Raw genomic sequence first — 22,059 nt, 5'->3', positions numbered from 1 at the left:
TTTAGAAGCCTCTCTCTACTTGTCCTTCCAATGATGCTGTACTGGAGCGTCTTTCAGGGTCAGGGGAATGAGACCCTCAAATATATATATATATATTTATATTTACATATTTATATAATATAAAAATACATATTTTTACATATAATATATATATATTTGAAGGGATGGGTTGTGTATCCCTCCCTGCCCCAAGTTCTCCCTCTTGGAGAACCTGGCAAGCTACAGAGAGTCTATTGCCCGCTTGGGAGAGCCTGGCAAGCTCCCCGTGGCATATTCATGTCCCAAATACAATAGCAGATATATACATACCTCTCAGAGAGCCCGGCAAGGTACTGAGAGTATCCCGCCCACATGGTAGAGCCTGGCAAGCTATCGGTGGTGTATTCGATATGCCAAAAACAGTAACCATAGGTCTCATTCCCCTAACCCTGAAAGAGCCTCCAATGTTGGGAAAGACAAGTAAGGAGAGGCTGCTAAAATTTCAGGGCTGAGTGTAATAGAAACATTACTGGTGCCCGCTCGAGTAAATCGATGAACAACGGGATGACAGTGATACAGTGATATTTGTACAAGGGACTCCATACCAGGCTGTTTTCACTCGGGGCACCCCAGATGGGGGCAAGTGAGAGCCCTCCCTGCCCCAAGGGACCCAGCCCCGGCAATCGACCTCCACAACCCAACTGCTACCACGTTCCAGGCCACTTTCCACACACTCGGACCGAGACACACATATGAGTGAATATATTCCTGGACTGTGTGGCCACTTAAGACACTCCCTACTCATTTTCCATAATTACCATACCATATTTGATGGGATTCAGACAGTAGAAACAAATCATAGAGGGAAATATATATATATATATATATACATATATATATCATCATCATCATCATCATTATCATCATCATCATCATCCCGTTTATCATCGAATTTCTCAAGCGGTCTCAGTAACGTCTCCCTTTGTCCTAGCCCTGAGATTTTAGAAGCCTCTCTCTACTCGTCCTCCCCAGTGATGCCGTGTTGGAGGCTCTTTCAGGGTCAGAGGAATGAGACCCAGCTTGTTAGTGGTTTTGGCATATTAATACACCATGGGAACCTTGTGAGGCTCTCCCATGTAGGCAGGAAACCACCAGTAGTTTGCCAGAATCTCCCAGAGGGAGAAGTAGGCTATAAGATATCGAGTGGCCTCAAAGCGGCTGCGCACTTCCAGGAGCTTGCTTTTAAGTCTCTGGATGCTGGCCGATGATGGGATTACATGGAGCCGGGGGCAGTCCCTGGGTGTATACATATATATATATATATATACACACACATATATATATATATGCCTAACTGGGAACATCTGTAAAGGCGATTAGAGGCTGCCCCCAAAGCCTCCATCCCTCTTGTAGAGCCCCACAAGCTACCAAGAGTATCCCACCCGCACAGCAGAGCCTGGTAAGCCACCTGTGGTATACTTGATATGCCAAAAACAGTAACAGTGATGGTCCTCATTCCCCTGACCCCAAAAGAGCCCCCAATATGCCATCAGGCTACACTAGCACGCGACAGGGAGGAATGGAGATGTTACCAATGCCCGCTTGAATGAATCGATGAACAACAGGATGACAGTGATATATTTGTACAAGGGAAAATTTAAGTTCTTTAACAGATACAAGGCACTCAGATTTTCTATTTTATCTTGTGTTAGTTTGGAAAAGCTGTATCTCTAAAAACTCTTTATTTTAAATGCCAATTTATTGCAAAAATTTCCCAATAATGTCCCCTTTTCTTGGTTTTATATCTGTAGACGTTTGCTGATATGATTTTAAGTTTCCGATATTATAGTTATATACTTTCTCTTTTGTTGTTTTTGATTTACTTATTTACGGTTTTAACAATTGTCTGCTAAGAGAACAGCTGAGGCATAATTCAGAGAACTTGGGCTTATATGTGGGCTACAAACTGATACATAGATTGCAGAGCTGTCTTATTGTCTAGAGCCCATGTTTTTAGGGCCCAGACTTGATCACTGACTCTACATTGTCCTCCAAGCATTGCCAGGAGTGAGTGACCCCTGAGCAGTGAGCTGGGAGGAACTTCTGAATGTAGCTCCCAAACCAAACAACAACACAAAGAACTAGCATAGGTCGCTTTTTAAAACATTAAGTATAGACTCATGTGTTCAAAACTTTTGGCTCTTTTTCAAATATTATTGCTATCACTTATCACTAGCCTGATCAAGTTGAAGCTTAAACTCTGTGTGTTTGTGTGTGTGTGTGTGTGTGTGTGTTATTCCTGCTGCATTGTCTCAAGAGTTTTACTTCCTGTCCTAAACTTTGTACACTGCTGCTCAGCACTATTTGACCAGTTATTGTGGCGATTGTAAATTATCTCCAGAGAAAGTTTGACGTGAAAGGGAGTGTTCCTTGATTGACCGATTGATTTCTGTGCCATTCTGATTTGCATAGTACTTTGCAATTCTTTGGGGATGAAGGGGCATAGCCAAGGCTCATTTCCATGTGTTTTTGAACATTATATAAGTCCAAAAAAAAAAAAGACATTAAAATATAACCATAAGCAAACAGGAAACTGACTTTTTCTTTTGGGAACTAAGTCAAAAGCCAACTTTTTGTGGTTTATGGGCAGGTTCCTCCCACAGAGTTCAGAAATTCATTTTACATTTGCAGTCTCTTATTTTCCTGTTTTCCCAAGTTCTGCAAAGAGAGCCCCCCTCTTCCACCTTGCACAAGCTTATTCCCAAGACACCTGCGCAGGTTTTTAAATGCCTCTCTCCCTCTCAAACAAAGCTGCTCCCCCACCCCCTCCGTTCTAAGATGAAGACAATCTCATAGAAATACCAGACAGCCACATGGCTTTGGGCAACTATAAATAATTTCCCCATCCACAACCAAATACAAGGACCTGCTGTGCTGTTTATAGAGCCTATTAATCATTATTTAGTCAAGAGAAAAGTGAAGTAATGGACAAGCCTGGGCAGAAGATGCGTCTTCGTGGAGACGATCTTTTGGCTTATTCCATAGCCACTCATATATTATATAACCTTTATGGTTTAGGATAAAACTGTTGAGCTATCCCTCAAATTTATTGTAATTTTTTTAACTTTTTTTTTTTAAAAAAAGTAGCCTATGTAAGCAACTTTATTTGGAAGAAAAGAGATTTTAATGAGCATGTTCCTCAACTTGTCTTCCTCATTGCATGTTTTATTATCATCTTTAAAAATACCTATCCATTGGCTGGGGAGATTGTACAGCTGGTACGGCAGGCGCTGACCCTGTTTCAATCCCCATCACCGCATGATCTCCTGAGCATCACCAGGACTGCTGCCAGAGCACAGGGCTGGCTGTGCCCCAAACTGCCCTAAAGACCACAATAAGAAATAAATATGCCCATTCAAGGACCAGAAATATGGCTCAGGTGGCAGCACGTGTGAGGCCTCAAACCCAGGACCATGTGACCCCTGAGCCTTCGAGGCAAAGGCCCTACTCCGTAAGCCCATATTCCTAGACTTTCTTGTGACCAGAGCCCAGAAAGGTATGTCACCTTGTCCTGTGCTCTTCATGAGCCACATTTCCTATACACATTTCATGTAATAATGACAGTGACCCCTTTGCCATACGGCTAAAAATCATTGTGTACTGCTAAGATAATTGAGGATGTTGCGCTATCTCAGAGGATCTGGATTATTTCTAATCTGGGATCTACTTAAAAAAACATTCAGCAGATGAGGTTTTTGCTATCTAAATGATCTCCCTCCTTTTTAGGCAACTTCCTTTGTATTATGAACAGTTCTATGTATCATAAAAATGGGGCTTTTTTTAGAATAACACTTTACTCTGAATTAATTCTTTATAATTTAATTTTACTTCAAATATTTGAGCAATGGTTTCTTCTTATAACTATGCTCCTTACTGTGTTTTGTTTCCCACCCCCCCAGCCCCCATCATAAAATTAGAATGAAAACTTTGGAAATAACTCATTCAGTAATATTTATTGCACACATACTAATTACAAAAGATATCATGCCAATTTAAGGCCATTTCCTACCTTTTTTCCGAGGATGAGAGCTATGATTTTGTTTATTATTTCAAAAAATGATTTTGTTATATTTTAGGCATGAATGTAATAATAGTGTTAAATTATATGGTATTGATGCCCAAAGTTACTACCTGCATCATCATCATGGTACTCACAATCCTCCTCCATCGTCCCTCCATCACCTCTAGCCTGGTCTTCTTCTATAAATGAGGAAAGTGATACCTAGAACAGAAACTCTGGAGCTGATACTAAGACTTGGGTTTTACATGTGATGTACCAGAAATCACCCCATTATATCATCTCAGTGGCCCCAGAAGAGAAAGATAGACGCTCTTTTCTTATCTATACTTTTGCTTAAGATAAGGCACATAAACCCAGACTATATCCAAGCTAAACCTGGTTAAGCCCAGATACAACTTTATTTCGTAACTTTAATTTTTGGAGGGGCCTTCCAAGAGGTGCCCAAGAGGTCTGGGGGCCCCACCAGTGACTCTCAGCCAACTGGGCTGTCAGTGCAGCGAAATGGCCCACAAAAGCCAGATTGCTCCAGTCCTCTAGTGCCAGGATACCCGGACCACCCCACCAGTGCTAGGGCCTCTAGGCCTGCACCCAGCAGTGCTAAAGGCAGGATATGGCGGGGAGGGGTTTTCATGCAGTGCTGGGAATTGAACCTTCATCAGGTAAATACTCAAGAGAAGCCCGAACCATTGTATTATCTCCTGGCTCCAAAGCCCGAAAGGTAAACCCATTTACATACAGCAACCTACACCGCATGCTCCTTTTAAAACTCGTGTATAAATGCTTAGTCTCCTCAGAATAGGACTTTATCATTTTAAAATACCTGATCATGAAAAGCATCATTTCCTAGTAGATGAGTGTGTAAAGGTAGCATTTAAAACTTTATTTCAAAAACTATTTGTTGGATGCCTTCCCACTGTCAGCCCTCCCCCAGCACCAGACATTCAGCCATGAGCAGAGTGAACACAGTCCTGCTTGGTGGCCAAAAGATACTGAATTATAATAGCCACCACATTAACGATCAGAGAAAAAGCAAAAGGGAAAGAGCAACACGATCCTTTTACGATTATTAAATAGTCCTTAAAACAAAAAGAGAACATGCTGAATGCTTGTAGCGTGAATGGAATCGATACTTTCACACACTGCAAGAGGAACTGTGGCATCAGAATCCCCTTCTGGGGAAAAGTTTTGCAACATACAGTGTTGTAGCAATGTCTATACTTTTTTGTGTGTTGGGAGGGGGTGGGGGGGTGGAGGGGGCACGCCCTGCAGTGCTCAGGACTTATTCCTGGCTCTGTGTTCTGGGATCACCTCCTTTGATGCTTGGGAGGCCATAAGCAGCTCTGGGCATTGAACAGGGATTGGTCCTGTGAGACAGGCGCCTTCATCCCTGTACCATCTCTCTGGTTCCTATCTGTCTTCATTTAAAAGTCTCACTTTTAGGGGCCAGAGAGGTGGTACAGTGGGCAGAGCTCTTGGCTTGCACACAATAGACCCAGGTTTAATCCCTGGCACGCCATATGGTCCCGTGAGCTGGAGTGATTCCCTGAGTTCAGAGATAAAAGTAAACCCCTGAGTACAGATGGGTATGACAAAAATTTTAAAAGATTCACTTTTAGAAATCTTTCCTCTCTGTGTGTGTGGTGGGGACGGGAGGGAGGTGGACAGGGTGGGAACAAGATGTTCATTTCAAAGTTCTTTATAATAGCTTCCTTTTCACTTTCTATAGAAGAATGACTGTGGCAATAGTGAAGAAAAATAAGGTATTCATGCAGTAGGATAAAGTGTAGGTTGTCAACTATGATATTTATGGTTTTTATGGTTTCATAGAAGTCAAAAGAGTGTAAGATGTGATCACTTACATTGTGATCTCTAAGGAGAAATACCAAAATGATACTGAAATTATGGGTTGTTTTTCTCCATCGAATACATAGTAGTTTCAAACTTTTTATAAAAAAGATTTAATTTTGACAATTAGGGAAAAAGACGTTATTCCCCTTTACCTCCTTTAATGTGTTTTTCCCAGATGTGTGTCTTCATGGTTACACAACAGGGAAACGTCAGTAGGAGGAAAAGCAGAGCAGAGGCTGTGTGGGAAACGTGTTTCCTTGGCTTGTCATCCTGTCTTCATGTAACTCTGAACAAGTCCTTTTCTTTCCTCTTCTTTTCTTTCCTTCCTTTCTTTTCTTTTCATGCTGGACTTAGGTATTACGAGTTTCCCAAAGGATGATTTACAAATCAATGTCAGATTCAGACTGGGGAGATAGCTCTTGGGGTTGGAGCATGTTTTACATGTAGGAGGCCTGTGTTTGATCCCCTGCACTGCATGATCTACTGAATAGCACCAGGAGTGACCCCTGAGCACTGAGCTGAGAGTAGCACCTAGGCACTGTTGCATGTGGCCTTCAAATCAGAATTAATGAATCACGGTCTATGTCAGATGAGCGTTCTATTCTCTTGCCTCCCAGACTGAATCAGAACCCACATTTGTTAAGTAAGTTCTAGGCTGCATTTTGCTTTGGTTTCTGAGCCACACCTGGTAGTGCCTATGGGCCACTCTGGGCTCATTGCTCCGAGTGGGGCAGTCCAGGTGAGTGCTCAGGGGACCAGGCAGGGCCGGGGGGTTCACCTGGGCCTCCTACAGACAAAGCCCGTGCTCTGCTCTGTGTGCTCTTTCTCTGGCCTTCTTCTGCATCCTCGTAGGGGGTGCACATTCTAATACACACGTGCAACTAGAATTACTCCCTCTTCTGTGTCCGCCAGCACACAGTCTCCTACAAATATATCACCCAAGGGCGACAGCACTGGAGCCATGCAGAGAGTCTGGTGAACCGACCAGAGGCAAAAGAGAGAATGTCCTGAGATCCCGCCTTCTCGCCACGACTGTTCCATGAATAGCCCGTGGATTTGTCGAGACAGAACACTCTGTGCTTGCAGTGACAAGGTCAGCTCCAGGGTTAAATTTGGCCAGGTCAGGCGAGTGAGAAATGGGGTTGGGGCGGGCAGAGGGTCAGGGGGTGGGGGACCGGGCTGCTGACCAGCTGTTCTCCGGGCCTTGAGACACTTCCGATGACCTGACCCTCCTCTCCTCCAGTTGCTCCTGCTTGTCTCGATGCCAGATGCCAGGCGGTTGCTAGGAACTCGGATTTAAATTAAACGGAACAGTGGGGTGAGCCCCGGCTACCCACAGGACTAGCGCCGAGTCTCAGAGTCCTGGCTGACCCCAAGCCCAGTCCTGAAAGACCCTCAGAGAACCACATTCTATTCAGAATTGACGTTTCCTTGGAAATAGTACTAGGAAAGCCTGGCTCTGAAGACTGCATAGATAGATATGCATACAGATACACACAATATATTCGCTTGTGTGTTATGATTATATTATACTTGTACAGGAAGATGCATGCAGTTAAAATCATATTTTTAAAAATACTACTATATTCTATAAGATGTTATGTTATATTGGGGCTGGAGCGATAGCACAGCGGGTAGGGCGTTTGCCTTGCACGCGGCCGACCCGGGTTCGAATCCCAGCATCCCATATGGTCCCCTGAGCACGGCCAGGGGTGATTCCTGAGTGCAGAGCCAGGAGTAACCCCTGTGCATCGCCAGGTGTGACCCAAAAAGCAAAAAAAAATAAATAAATAAAAAATAAAAGATGTTATGTTATAATAAAAACGTCTCCCAACTCTCAAGGTGACACTAGTCCAGCACGTCCAACTACTCCTTTTTGTGCAGTTTGGTTTGGTTTGGGGGCCACACCCAGCTCTGCTCGAGGTTTACTCCTGGCTCTGTGCTCAAGGATCACTCCAGCCAGGGCTCAGGGGACCACGAGGGGTGCCAGGGCTCAAACCCAGATCGGCTGCATGCGTGGCCAGCGGCCTACCCGCTGTACGATCACTCTGTGTCCCGAGTACTTCTCGCGCGGAGCAGAACACTGACCACGCCGAAAGCTCAGCGCCTCTAGTCCTGCTGAAATGTTTGCAATCAATTCAGAGAGTGGTGGGGACAGCGGGGGCTGGAACCCGGAGCCAGGGTTGGAGTGCTTGCCGGCATTCACAGTGTCTGGGTTTGATTCCTGGCGCCACATGACCTGCTGAGCACCTGCAGCGTCAGAGCAGGTGACCTCCAGCACCACCAGCAAACACCCTCCTGTGCCCCCCACCCGCCCCCCCCGCAAGCGGCAGCCTTCAATCCCATGTGCCTGTCCTCTGCATTTCTGAGTTTCAATCCTTGCAACCTCTTCCCTTCATTGCCTCGGCCTGGGGTCAGTAGCTGCTTCCTGCACCGACTGCCTTCTGTCCCCTCACCCCAAATCCCCGTCCACCCTTAGCTGCTGTGTGACCCTTAAAGGGAATTTGCTCTGGGTGGGGACTCTCCCGGCATAGACCGAGCTGCCCTGTAGACTAGGATAAAATGGAGCCTGCTCTGGCCACCCCCACTCCTGGACTTGAATTCTGGCTTTTGGAATCTGCTGACCGGTTGTGGACAGTGACTTTGCTTCTCCCACGCTTGGTTTTCTGGTCATCAAGATGGAGTTTCCAGCTGTCTCAAGGAAAACTAAAGTAATAGATTCATCTGTTAATCTTGGAACGGATGAATGGCCACGATGATGAATGATTTCTAAGGCCGAGGTCTTAAGTTTTTCTCTATCTTCTTTTTTCCAGATCTTTTTACACCTTCTATGCTGAATGAGGGTCTAGCCTATGCATACATATACACACAATATATTCGCTTGTGTGTTATGATTATATTATACTTGTACAGGAAGATGCATGCAGTTAAAATCATATTTTTAAAAATACTACTATATTCTATAAGATGCTATGTTATAATAAAAACGTCTCCCAACTCTCAAGGTGACACTAGTCCAGCACGTCCAACTACTCCTTTTTGTGCAGTTTGGTTTGGTTTGGGGGCCACACCCAGCTCTGCTCGAGGTTTACTCCTGGCTCTGTGCTCAAGGATCACTCCAGGCAGGGCTCAGGGGACCACGAGGGGTGCCAGGGCTCGAACCCAGATCGGCTGCACGGGGGTTGGGGGGCTCTCTATAACTGCAGCTCAGTGCAACAACAAACTTGATGTGACCTAATATAAATAAATACTTTGTGGTGATCAGATTTTTTTTCCCTTGAGGTAATAATGGGTTTTATTTGTTTTGGAAGAAAGGAGTTTGGGTCACACCTGACAGTGCTCGGAGGCTGTTCCAACTCTGTGCTCAGGAGTGACCCCGGCAAGTGTCCAGGGACCGTACGTGGTACCCGGGATTCTAAGCGGATCAGCCACATGCAAGGCAAGCACCTTGCCTCCTGTACTATCTCTCTGGCCCTGAGGTTATAGTTATAAGCATGCTTCGCAGTTTATTTTAATCCCGGGCGGATGTCCCACGCAGTGCTCAGGAAGCCAGAAGGCCACTCCTAGTGACATTGGACTAACCAGGCCCGACGGTTCCATGCTAGGGGCTGAGGGCACAGGGCTGCTTGGGTCCTGCTGTGCCAGGGAGCACCAGGGTCACCCCTGGCGACAATGGGGATCAAACTTAGATCACTGAATTATCTCTGACTGCCGAGAAATCTCTCTGGCCCCTTGGTTGTTATTCAAAATGAAAAAGCAATATTGGGGGCCTGGAGAGATAGCACAGCGGGTAGGGCGTTTGTTTGCCTTGCACGAGGCCGACCCAGGTTCAATTCCAGCATCCCATATGGTCCCCCGAGCACCGCCAGGGATAATTCCTGAGTGCATGAGCCAGGAGTAACCCCTGTGCATCGCTGGGTGTGACCCAAAAAGGAAAAAAAAAAAAATACTGGTTCACCTGGTGAAAGGAAAAGAAGGCCTTCTCCTAGCCAGGAGACCCCTCCAGGGTGGGCGGAGTACAGCACGCTGCTGCCCTGTCCCTTCCAGAGAGAAGTGACCTCTGACTGGTGGGGGACGCAGTGGTGGTTCTGCCCAGGTACCCAGCAGACACTGAGGGCTTTTGTCTACTGGTGACCGCCAGAGAGAGGAAAGAGCGCCGTTGCTCCAACAGCCGGAGGCTTCACTCCTGAGTGTTGAATTCAGGACTCGAATGTAAACCTGCAAGGAACAAGGTCCCCAAGGAGGGTTCCGGGCCCTCACAAGTCCGGGCAGATCAAAGTCGCTGCAACACCCAGGGAGGGACAAAGCGTCTTTCTTTGCAGCTCCACAGATAGTGTGGCTCTGGGCAGTGCAGCTGGCCCCGGAGCCGGAAGGCCTGAGGCGCGGGGCTGACCGAGGGATTCGTGTCCAAATCTGGAAGGCGGACGAGCCGCACCAAGGCTTCCCTGGGCCGCGGCTGAGGAGGACTGTGGCGACTGGGCTTACTCCTGGGCATTTCCTGCCCACCAAAGCCCGACTCTTTACCTCAGAAGAACGGCTACATCAGATTCTACTTTTTCCCCATAAAAAAAAAAAAAAGGTTCCTTTATTTAGGCACCACTGTGATCTATAAAGTTTTTACTAACCAAATCAATGTTCCAACTCCATGCCTCGGATTCTAAATCTTGTGTTTCTCAAGCCAGCCCCTGTAACAGGAGTGGGGTGCGGGGTGGGGGTGGGGGATACTCCTGGGAGGAGAAACACCCCCCTCCCCCCCTCAGAGCAGCTGCCTCGCCCCCCCGTGGAGAAGTCACTGTCTCTGTGGGAGTGCGAGACTCCCACGACAAGATGCACATGTGCAGGAGAAGCCAGAGCTGGATGGCTCAGGAGACCCTCAGGACTCCGCCACTTTCTGAGGAGAGTTTTCTGGATGGGCTCCGCGCTCTAAAGCTAGAGACGGACAGATGGACAGCGAGTCACATTCCAGAGGACGTGCACACCCAAGGGCTTCTCTGCTGGAGATACATGCACACAGCGTGAGAGAGAGAGAGAGAGAGAGAGAGAGAGAGAGAGAGAGAGAGAGAGAGAGAGAGAGAGAGAGAGAGAGAGAGAGAAGAAGAAGAAGGTGGGAGAGAGGCAACAGTGGGAGAAAAGGGAGAGCAAGAGAGGTGAAGGAAGGAAATGGGGTAGGAGGAAGAAGAGGAAGGGAAGACGGAAAGAAAAAGAGAGGGAAGGAAGGAGGGAAGAAAAAAAGGGGTAAGGAGGAGGAGATGGAAAGATATAAAGAGAGTGAACTGGAGAGAATGAGGGGGGAGGAAGAGGGAGAGGGAGAGAGAAGGACAGAGAGAGAGACAGAGAGAGAGAGATAGAGAGAGAGAGAGAGAGAGAGAGAGAGAGAGAGAGAGAGAGAGAGAGAGGACAAGGCTTTGTAGTTATGTAAGAGCTGGGCTTCCATGGCAATCATTGTTGCTACCTGAACCAAAATAATCTGTCCCTGGTTAATCTTTCTCCAGGTGGAGGCGGAGCTGGTGCATCACCTGTCTGAAGCACCTGGGGAGGAGGAAGTCTGACTAAGCTGGGGGCTGGGGGTACTGGGAGAGGCGGTACGCTAGGACCCCGGGCTTAGATGAACGGGCCAGCTGGCAGCATTCAGGAGGCCAGGGCCTGGGCACAGAATAGCAGCGATGAGAGGCCCAGATCCTGCCTAGGTCATAACCCAGGACCTCCTCAATAGCATGTTGTCAGCCAACTCGAGGACAACTGATTAGAGGCCAGGTAAGGCCAGGCAGCCTGTGTGCCCTGTAAGAGAACCCGCACACCCTCTGTGTGCCAGGGCCCTACCAACTCCAAGTGAGGGCTTAGCGGCCTCTGGACAAGTACTCTGGGCTCGCGTTAGCAGCTGCTCATTCCCTCGTGCCCCGGCTTCCTCTGTGGTTTCCTAGCCATGCTTTCCATGCAAATGTTAACTCTCCACTGAATCGAGGTATAAGAGCAGTCCCACATATTAGCTAAGACGGCAGAGAGGAAAACACCCGCACAGGCAGGAGTGAAGGGACAGAACAGTTCTTCACTTGTTCTGTATCTCACAGACTCGGGAGTCAGCTGGGCACTAGTCAGTTATGGATTAAACAACTATTTCACAACGAGTAACTATTATATGAATTAATCTGATTTATTATTATAGATCGCTCCAGCCAGGGCTGGAGCGATAGCACAGCAGTAGGGCGTTCACCTTTCATGAGGCCGACCGGGGTTCGATTCCTCCGCTCCTCTCGGAGAGCCCGGCAGGCTACCAAGAGTATCGTGCCCGCACGGCAGAGCCTGGCAAGCTACCTGTGGCATATTGGATGTGCAAAAAACAGTAACAATAAGTCTTACAATGGGAGACGTTACTGGTGCCCACTCGAACAAATCAATGAGCAATGGGATGACAGTGACGATGATTATTATAGATTATAGATCAAATCCATTACAGATCTAAATCTACTTAAATATCCTCTGTCTAAAGGACCCTCTTTCTTTTCTAATAATAGATTTTTATCTGGACGTGTGACAGACTAAAATTAAAAGTTTTGAAAACATCTTTATCTAATTGTTTCATTTGATTAATGGCATTATAAGTTACACGTGGAAAGAGGCGGTCAAGGTCCTTAAGTTAAAAGGGAAATGCCTTCTTATCCTCTTTTTTTTTTTTTTTTTTGCTCATTAAACTGTGGACATGATGATGGCTAGAATTCAAACAGCCCTTTTGGTCCATGAAGCTTCCAACTAAAAATGGTAAAAGAACAAGAACAAGGAGCCTGGATTGTGGTGAAGTTTGGGAGAATCAGGATTCATCCTTTCAAAGGCCTAGCTCTGGTTCACCCTAAGAGAGAGTCAACTAAGGACTGAAAAAAAAAAAACCATCTATTTTAAGGGAGTTTTCAGTTATTCAACACGGAAGGAAGAATCTAATGGGGGCTCTATAACATGTTGCGTATTGGACATTATGTAGGTACAATGTTATTGAGGTTTCTCTGCTTTTTAAGGTCATACAACATGAGGAATCTCAGGAGCACAACTTTAGTCAGAGGGATCAAGTAGGTCAAAAACAAATGATTGGCCCATCACCTCCATGGCTCATCACCTCCATGGCCCATCACCTCCAAGAGTAGAGCCTCAGCTCTACTCTTAGAGGGCCACATCAGTGAGATAGCAAATACAGTCTTTTCTGAGAGGGCTATGGGCCATCCGGTCAGGAGGGAGCACTGAGCCTTCTGACCTCCCATGATTTCCCTAAGTGTCTTCTGCAAGCGTCAAGGTGGTCTGGAGAAAAGGGGAAAAGCACACACACACAAAAAAAAAACAAACCCTAAGAAATAGGCAAACCTCGGAGGGCAGGTTGACCCTCTGGCTACTCTATCTCATAGCTGTGTCTTTGGGCTTATTTAATCATCTCTGAGTCCCATCTGCTCATGATAGAATGAAACATGGGAAGAGAAAGACCCACAGGGTAAGACAAACAAGGAGAGATCCGTGAAGGTCTGGATGCAGTGTCTGACATGTGTCTGGCCACTGTTCAGAAATGACCGTTGGCCGTTGTTTGCCATTCTCACCCCGAGCCTGGCTTCCCCAGACCACTTTATGCCCTGCCCCCGGATGAACTCTGCTTCCCCGGAGCTTGGCCTCCCCTCTCCAAATCTCCACCTACAGTAGCATGACTATTTTCTGTCTCTTTATCTTTCACAAAGAAGTTTAAGGCCTCCTTGAATTCCAGGCCTGGAATCTCTCTTCTTCTCCCCTGAACAGTGCCAGCATTTGATGTTCAACCACTCATGAACATTTACTGCCTTGTATTGATATTTAATCACCGAGGGCACGTCTTGTCTCGCCCACCGCGCCGTGCGCTCTGCAAGGGTGTGGCTCAAGCCCTTCCCACCCTGAAATCCTTCCTGTCCTTAACGCTCAGCCTTTGCTGAACAAGGAAACCAAATCCCATTATCCAGAACCCCCCTCTCTAATTAGTGCTTCAGAATTCTTTTTGAACCCACGTGCCTCTTGCTTTCCTATGTTCTGCAGAGTTCAAAGCACTTGGACAATGGCACATTCCTAGAATATCAGCCGGGGCTTGGTTAATTTCCTGCAGCATCAGACTTAGGGCCAGCAGCAGAGCTTGTGTTCTTGACCGGGGTCAGTCTTTGGGCATAAAGGGAAAAGGCAAGAAAGGACTTCATGGAAGAGAAACCCTTTATTCCAACCAAGAAAAACAATCCAAAAAAAAAAAATGCTTTCTGGATGGTAAATTGATCCTACTCTTTGGAATCTGGGAGCACGTTTGTCTTTTGAAAGAGGACTGTTGCACTGTAATCCAACACTCTTGTTTTGAATAGGAGAATGCACCTCATTTGTCTTTTTGAACAGATATGTTGGACTTGTTTTATAAGCATGTGCTTTATTTCCAGGCTGCCCTCCAAGGCTTCAAGGAAATGAACAGAACAGCAATTGCGCTGATCTGGTAGATGCTAGAAGTGGGCGTTCTCCCTGGGGAGAAGATGCCTGATTCATGCAAGCTAGACAGAACCACAGCACCGCGTGAGTTCATTCCAAGTTGCATCATGAGTCGGAAACATTACAAAGGAAAATGTCAGTGCCACTGCTCTCACTCTGTAGGTAGTCGGAGACTCACTTGGGGATGCTTATGAAAAACATTAATGGGGCCGAGGGAGATAATACAAAGGTTAGGGGGTTTGCCTTGCATGTGGCTGACCCCAGTGTGATTCTCGCATGGTTCCCTGAGTCCCGCCAGAGCGATCGGAGGAACAAAGCCAGGAGCAGTAGGCCTGAGTACCCCTGGGTGTGACTCAGCTCCGCTCCTCCCCAATACATACATTCCCTAGTGTCTAACTCTCACCGAACCGCGGTGATTCTATGACTTTTATGGGAGGACCCAAGGATATATTTTTCCTCTAAAGCTTCGAGCCATTTGCATGCAGGAGATGAGGTGCAGAGAGAAGCGCTCCCTGGGGCATCAGTGGCCAGTGTGGCTGTGAGAGAGGCTTTGGGAAACACAGCGATCCCCACAGGAACGACTCCTCCCATCTTCCTCCTTGCAATCGTCCTACTTCAAATGTGGCGATGCTAGAATGATGGCGAGTTACTAATCGGAGCTGAACTGTTGACGAAGCGGTCGTGCAAGGTCCCATTTAGGAGCAGCAGAGGCTCCTAGGGGTCCTGGAGGAGTGAGAGGTGGGCTCTGCTCCGAGTCTGCACAAGAAAAAAAGGGCAAACGTGTGTGTGGCGTGGGGAGGGCTGTGGGAGGGGCGGGGAGGGAGGAGGGCCTGGAAGTACTCCCGGACTGGGAGGAGAGAAGGGCATCGGCTCCCAGTTGTGCTGGGAGAGTGACTCAGCAGCCCATGTGGCGGGAACAGCCACAGGAATGCCTCCCTGGGCTGTGGTCCCCGCATTCCAGAGGGCACGCAGAACCCCTGCGGGGGAGCCGGCGGTGTTGTCAGTTGCCTTGGCCAGAAAGGAGGGAGAGAGGGGGCAGAGGCAGCTTTCCGAGAGACCACAGAGCACTGTTTACTCACTGGCGTTTGAAGCCTCTCTGCCATCCCCTTGCCTCCGTCTCCTCCTCCTCCTCCTTCTCCTCTTGCTCCTCCTCCTCTTGCTGCTCCTTGTCCTCCTCCTCATCCTCCCTAACTCCAGTTGCTGAACGGGATCAGTTCTCTCTTTCATGTCTTCTCCACATGTGCCACAGCCCTGACTTTGTCTCCACACTGCCGCTTTCCATCTCCCCTCCCTGGTCCACCCCCAGATGAGACTGGTCCCTCCCCCCGCACGCTGTTCCCATCTTTCTGTCTCCCATCCACCCGCCACTGTTCTCTCCAGAACTGAACCCCTAACCATGGCCTTCCCTTATGTAGAAGGCTTCTCTGGGGGCCAGAACAACCTGAGCCTTGTTCAACTCCTTGAGGGGTCCGACCTGGCATCCCCCAGCCCCCACCGAGCCTGCTGGATTCCCCACTCTTCTGGGGCCCCCTTGGAACCTCCTCCACCTCCTGCCCCCAACCCTCACCCATGTGAAGTGCCATCCACGGCGTGTCCTGTGGAACCCTCACAGAGGACCCCCCCCCCCCACCGCCACCCCTGCCCAGGACGGCACATCCATGTACCCCTGCAGGTTGGCCTTGTTTGGCCGCACTTTGCAGACACTTTGTGCTTTTCCACCAGGGGAGGTTTGTGGTCACCTGGTACAATGGGTCTATGGACTCCAGTTTTCATCGTGTCTCTGCGCCTCTGAGCCATATATCTTTTTTTTTTTTTTCTTTTTGGGTCACACCTGGCGATGCACAGGGGTTACTCCTGGCTTTGCACTCAGGAATTACCCCTGGCGGTGCTCAGGGAACCATATGGGATGCTGGGATTCGAACTCGGGTCGGCCGCGTGCAAGGCAAATGCCTACCCACTGTGCTATTGCTCCAGTCCCTATATCTTTTTTTTTAAATAAAAAAAAAAAAACTCTTAAAAGTATTTACTTGGTTTGGAGGCCACACCCCACACCCGGGAGTGCTCAGGGCTTACTCTTGGCTCTGCACTCAGGGATTATTCCTGGTGGGTTCTAGGGATCAGAGGGGATGCCGGAATCTAACTGGGTCGGCTGCATGCAGGTCAACACCGGACACCCTGCACACCCCAGAGTCCAGCACAGGGAATTTCTAAACGAAGATCTGTACATTGTGTTCTCAGGCACCCCACGACTGCACTTTATAGCCTCCAGTGAGGTGTAAAGGCAATTTTTACATGCATGAGAAGCCAAAGACTTGTGTGACTCACTTTATCATGAGAGCCACTTTATTGAGGATGCTGCATTGTGGGCTAGCCCGTCCAGAGGTGCTGAAGTCAGGACCCGGATTCAGAAGCTTGTTTCCAGCACCCTGCCAGTGGGAGAGTCTAGACTCAACGCTGAGAGGCAGATGCCTGGCCGGAGAGCTGGATTCTTCTGAGTCCCTCCTTCTCCAAGTGAAATCGCACCTGGCTTCCTCCATGCTCCAGAATGTTCTTCCACCCCTCACCATCCAGGTGGAACATGCAGGCTCCAAGAAGGCAAGGCAGTATGATATTCACTGTTTCCTGTTGCAAACACACAGGGGTCACTGAGTGGAGGGGGCTAAGTATGTGGATTACCCGAGCTATAGTGTTTGCTCTTGTAAAGTACAAGTTCTCCGAGGGGTTTCGGGACGTGGAAAATGAGAAATACTCCAGGAGATCAGGTATCACTGTCTATTAGATATACACAAATATCCATTTGCGGAGAAATAAAAGTGCTACATGGTTACCACTTCTATATTATGGGAAAATCCTATAAGGAATGGAAAGCCAAGCTATCCTGTCTTAGTGGACAAAGACTCGATACCACAATGGACCACAACTCAACTATAAGAAAAAGTGAAACCTTGGGTTTGGCTTTTTTTCTACCACATGGATAGAAATAAAAATTGTCATGCTAAGCAAAATCATTAGAAAGGGAAACAGAAATACTGAATGATTTCACTCATATGCGGAATCACTGTATCACTGTCATCCCGTTTCTCATCGATTGCTCAAGTGGGGGCCAGTAACGTCTCCATTTGTCCCTGTCGCGTGCTAGTGTAGCTCAATGGCATCTGCTTGCTCCAGGAACATGAAGAGCATGTTATTGTTACTGTTTTTGGTATATCGAATACGTCATGGGTAGCTTGCCACGCTCTGCTGTGCAGGTGGGATATCCTCGGTAGCTTGCCAGGACCTCCGAGAAACGGAGAATGGAAAATGAGTAGGGAGTGTCCGAGCATGTGGGAAGCGACCAAGAGCCCTAGAGCATGGCGGCGATTGGGTTGTGGAGGTCAGCTGCCAGGGCTGGGTCCCTTGGGGCAGGGTGGGCTCTCACCGGCATCCCTCTGGGGTGCCCCAAGTGAAAACAGCCTGGTGCGGAGTCCGGTGGCATGGTTATGGTTATGGGGGTCTCATTTTATATGTGGGATATAAAACAATAAGTCAAAGGCATAGACAGTGGCCAATGAAAACAAACCCGTAGATGCTGATGACAGAATTGAGCATATCAAACAGGGGCAGGGGTCAGGGGGGGAACCTAGGGACAGTGGTGGAGGGATACTGGCACTTTAGTAATTGGTGTAACACTGTACCCCAAAGTAAAGGCATTAACACTACTGTATATCGATTCCCACAATATTTTTTTTTTTTTTTTTTTGCTTTTTGGGTCACACTTGGCGATGCACAGGGGTCACTCCTGGCTCTGCACTCAGGAATTACTCCTGGCGGTGCTCAGGGGACCATATGGGATGCTGGGAATTGAACCCGGGTCGGCCGCATGCAAGGCAAACGCCCTACCGCTGTGCTATTGCTCCAGCCCCTAATTTTTTAATTAAAAGAAATTAAAGGATTAGAGAGAGAGTACAGCAGGTAAGGTGCTTTGCTGGCACGAGGCTGACCCTCGTTGGATCCCCAACACCACATATGGTCTCCTGCACACAGAGCTGGGAGTGGCCAGAGCACTGCAGGGTGTAGCTTCCCAAACCAAATAAATAAATAAATAAATAAGAAGGGAAAAAATAACAAACCAGCTATTAACCCCAAGCATCACAAAAATCACCTACTTTTAGTGGTGACTATTCTCTCCATTTCCATACTGATTGTGTCTTTTTTTCACCTATCCCCAGCACAGGTGGTGGGGGGGCGGGATAGGGGGTTGCCCTAGAAGCACGAGAAGACAGAGAGAGGCACACCATAGTTTTACAGGGAACTGTGGTGTACATTTTTTCTACTGATCTAGGAAAGAACCCCAAGGAGGACAACATTTAAAGCGAGGGTAAACGAGTGTATTTGCTTTAGCACTTTAGCACGTAGATTTCATGTGTCTTTGGAACCCAAACCCAAACATTGTTTTCTATAAATAATCCCCATTAAGAAGAGAAAAGAAACCAATGACCACCTACAGACTAACCCAAAGAGTAAGCAAACATGGAAGGCTGCTGCTGGGGCTAAGCGACAGTTCAGTGCCTTGCACGCAGCCCATCCTGGTTCGATTCCCGGCATCCCATATGGTCCCCTGAGCACCGCCCGGAGTAATTCCTGAGTGCAGAGTCAGGAGTAACCCCTGTGCGTTGCTGGGTGTGACCCAAAAAGCAAAAACAGAAAAGACCAAAAAAGAAATGCTGCTGCTTCTCTCTCCCACCCTGAGGGGCATCGCTGCCAGCGAGACCTTCCCGTACTCCCGGGGGGAGGCCATTTTCCTTTTTCGGGGTAAGAAATTACAGTTTGGGTCTAGAGAAGGAAATGGGGGCAGGCGACACCCCGGAGGAAAAGTTGCCTGTCAGCACACAGCGTCCTTCCGGATCCTGGGCATGCTTGGATGCTTTTCCCCAGTTACTCTGGTTCAGGGTCAGGCAGTGCCGGAGGAATTTGTCGCTCCTCCCTCCAACAGCAAAAGACCTGGTCAAGACACAGCCTGAGTTAGCAACTTCTGGTAATCTGAGCTCCTTTGGGGGGCGCCTGGGGAGCGCAGCCAGTGCCCCACGCGCACGGTGGCAGATGGGGGCCACTCTCGTTCCCTTGCTACCAACTCCACGAATTCCTGTCTTCGAAGGCAGGTTGCAAGAAGCCCAGACCCCATTCTGGGCTCCATTGTCTGATCTGGTGGGTCTACACACACACACACACACACACACACACACACACACACACACACACACACACACACACACACACGAAGCCCAGACCCCATTCTGGGGTCCATTGTCTGATCCAGTGGGTCTACACACACACACACACACACACACACACACACACACACACACACACACACACAGAGGAAGCCCAGACCCATTCTGGGCTCCATTGTCTGATCCAGCAAGTCTGCACACACACACACACACACACACACACACACACACACAGAGTTTCTCTGAGTGTTCCAGAAAGCCGGTGTGGACGCTGCTTTCACTTTCTTTGACCCAGAGGCCCTGGGGACCGCCACATGACTATTTCCCCCCATCCTTCAAGTCAGTAAGCGCCCATCTTTACAGAAGACCCTGGAGCCCTAAGCAACAGCCAGGAAATTCAGACACCTACCAGGAGAAAGAAGAAAAGAAAGGAAGGAAAAGAAAAGAAAAGAAGTTTCTTGGCCAGCGCCTGCGAAGGCTCCACGGCCTCAGACTGCTCCTGCCTGGAGCATCCCTCCTCTTGCGCACATGCGCCCCCTGCTGCCCAGTGCTAACAACACACCTCCTGTGCCGCCCGGGTCTGGCGTGGCGCGGGCAGAGCCTGGGCGGGGCTGCGGAGCGGCGCGCCCAGGGTGAAACAGTAACTCCTACAGAGTTCTTTGCTCTGGCAAAGGAGCCCAATCTGAACTTTTTTTTTTTTTACATTTCAGGAATGAACGCTAATAAAACTAGACTGACTAAATAAATCTTCCGTGAATAGAGTCTAACCAAAGAGATCCATCAAAATTTAGACTCCCCGGGGCAAAGTGAAATAGATGAAAAGAACTGTAGATGGAGGTTCAAAAATCAGGGACTCAGAGACCGCTTTGGCTCCTTGTTGTGCTGCGTGGGCTTGGATCCTTGACCCTCTGTAGCCTCCGTGCCTTCAACTGAGAAGGCAAGCCTGAATTTTGCTCTTCCTCTGGGCTTGTGAGAAGGGAGTGTAAGACTGTAAAGGTCTAGCCCGGGAAACCAGTATCTACAGTACTGTAAGCCACAAAATCTCAATCAATAGTTGTTTTTTAAAGCGTTCTCCCCATGAAGGACCAAACATGATGATCTCTCAGTATCTGTACTGCAAACCATAATACCCCATAGTCGAGAGAGAGTGTGTGTGGGGAAACTGTCTGCCATGGAGGCAGGGGAGGGTGGGTGGGAAACGGGGGTGTATACTGGGGACATTGGTGGTGGGGAACGTGCACTGGCGGAGAGGTGGGTGTTTGATCATTGTACGATTGAAACTCAAACACAGATGCTTGTAACTGTATCCCATGGTGATTCAATTTTTTTTAAAGTAAATAATAATAATAATGTGTTCTCCCCCAAAGAATGCAAATGTCTGAGAAGTGTTTTGTAGTATAAAAATGGGTGCCATTTCTTTCCAGTCCAACACACACACACACACACACACACACACACACACACACACACACACCTCTTTCTATACATCATTCCCATATGGGACCCTGGAAAATCATGGAGCACTTAAACCCCCCAAAAGGAAGTAGGGCAAGGAAAAAAAATAGTTGGGGGGGGGGTAGGGAGCTGGGGGGCCGGGCCAGGGGTGGGGTGGGGGTGGAGGGTAAGGGGAAAAAGAAAAGAAAGCCCACACCAGTCCTTGGTTACACTTTTCTAAAGAGCAACTCCAGTTAGATTTCTTTAACCCTTTGGAGCCTTGCCTGGCGGGCTCGACCCCCCCACCCCCACCCCCCGCCGCGAGTTAGGGGCTTTTTGGGGTGCTTAAGGAACTCTTTTGACCCAGAGTTGACCTTCCCGCGGGGAAGCGTCCCCGGGCACCTAAGGATCCTGCTGCAGTCGGGAGGTTCCTGGCCCGGCCAGGGTCGGGCTCTCCGCCCTCTCCCCGGTGGCCAGAGGCGGGTGGCGCGCGGGGCGGGCGGGCCGGGGCGGGCCGAGCCGGGGCGGGGTGGGGCAGGGCCGGGCCTGCTTGGCCGGGTTCCCGCCGCGCGCGCCGCCTTTGTGGGCTGCTCCGGGCAAGGCCAGAAACGCAGCACAAAGGCCAGAAACACCGCACACTTCTGGGGCCCGTCCGATCTGCCTTCCGAATTCCCGTCCAGAAGAGACCAAATCCTAGATATTTGCGGGGGGTTGAGGGGGGCAGTAGGGACTGAGGGGAAACGTATGGGCGTGGCAGGACACATTGTGCAGTTTATTCTCTGTGCCCCTGTTTGCACCCCCCTCAAAAGGCCCTTTCCCCAGTGTCTGCCTTCTGTGTGTCTGAGATAAGAAAGAAGGGCGTTGGAAGTTTGGAGATCACTCGTGAAACTAGCAGAGTGTTAAGTCACCAGGTACCCGCTTTGCAGAGTCCCAAAGTTATTTTTCTGGTCCTGGTGAGGAAAACTCCCTCACAAGCGTTATTAGCAATTTACCGCCGCCCCCCAGCCTTTGGTGGGATTCTGGTCAATTGTAGACATTGCC

The sequence above is a fragment of the Sorex araneus genome, chromosome 5, assembly GCF_027595985.1.
Source record: "Sorex araneus isolate mSorAra2 chromosome 5, mSorAra2.pri, whole genome shotgun sequence".
Taxonomy (NCBI): domain Eukaryota; kingdom Metazoa; phylum Chordata; class Mammalia; order Eulipotyphla; family Soricidae; genus Sorex; species Sorex araneus.
The sequence above is the reverse complement of the archived record's forward strand: the minus strand, read 5'-3'. Positions refer to the sequence as shown.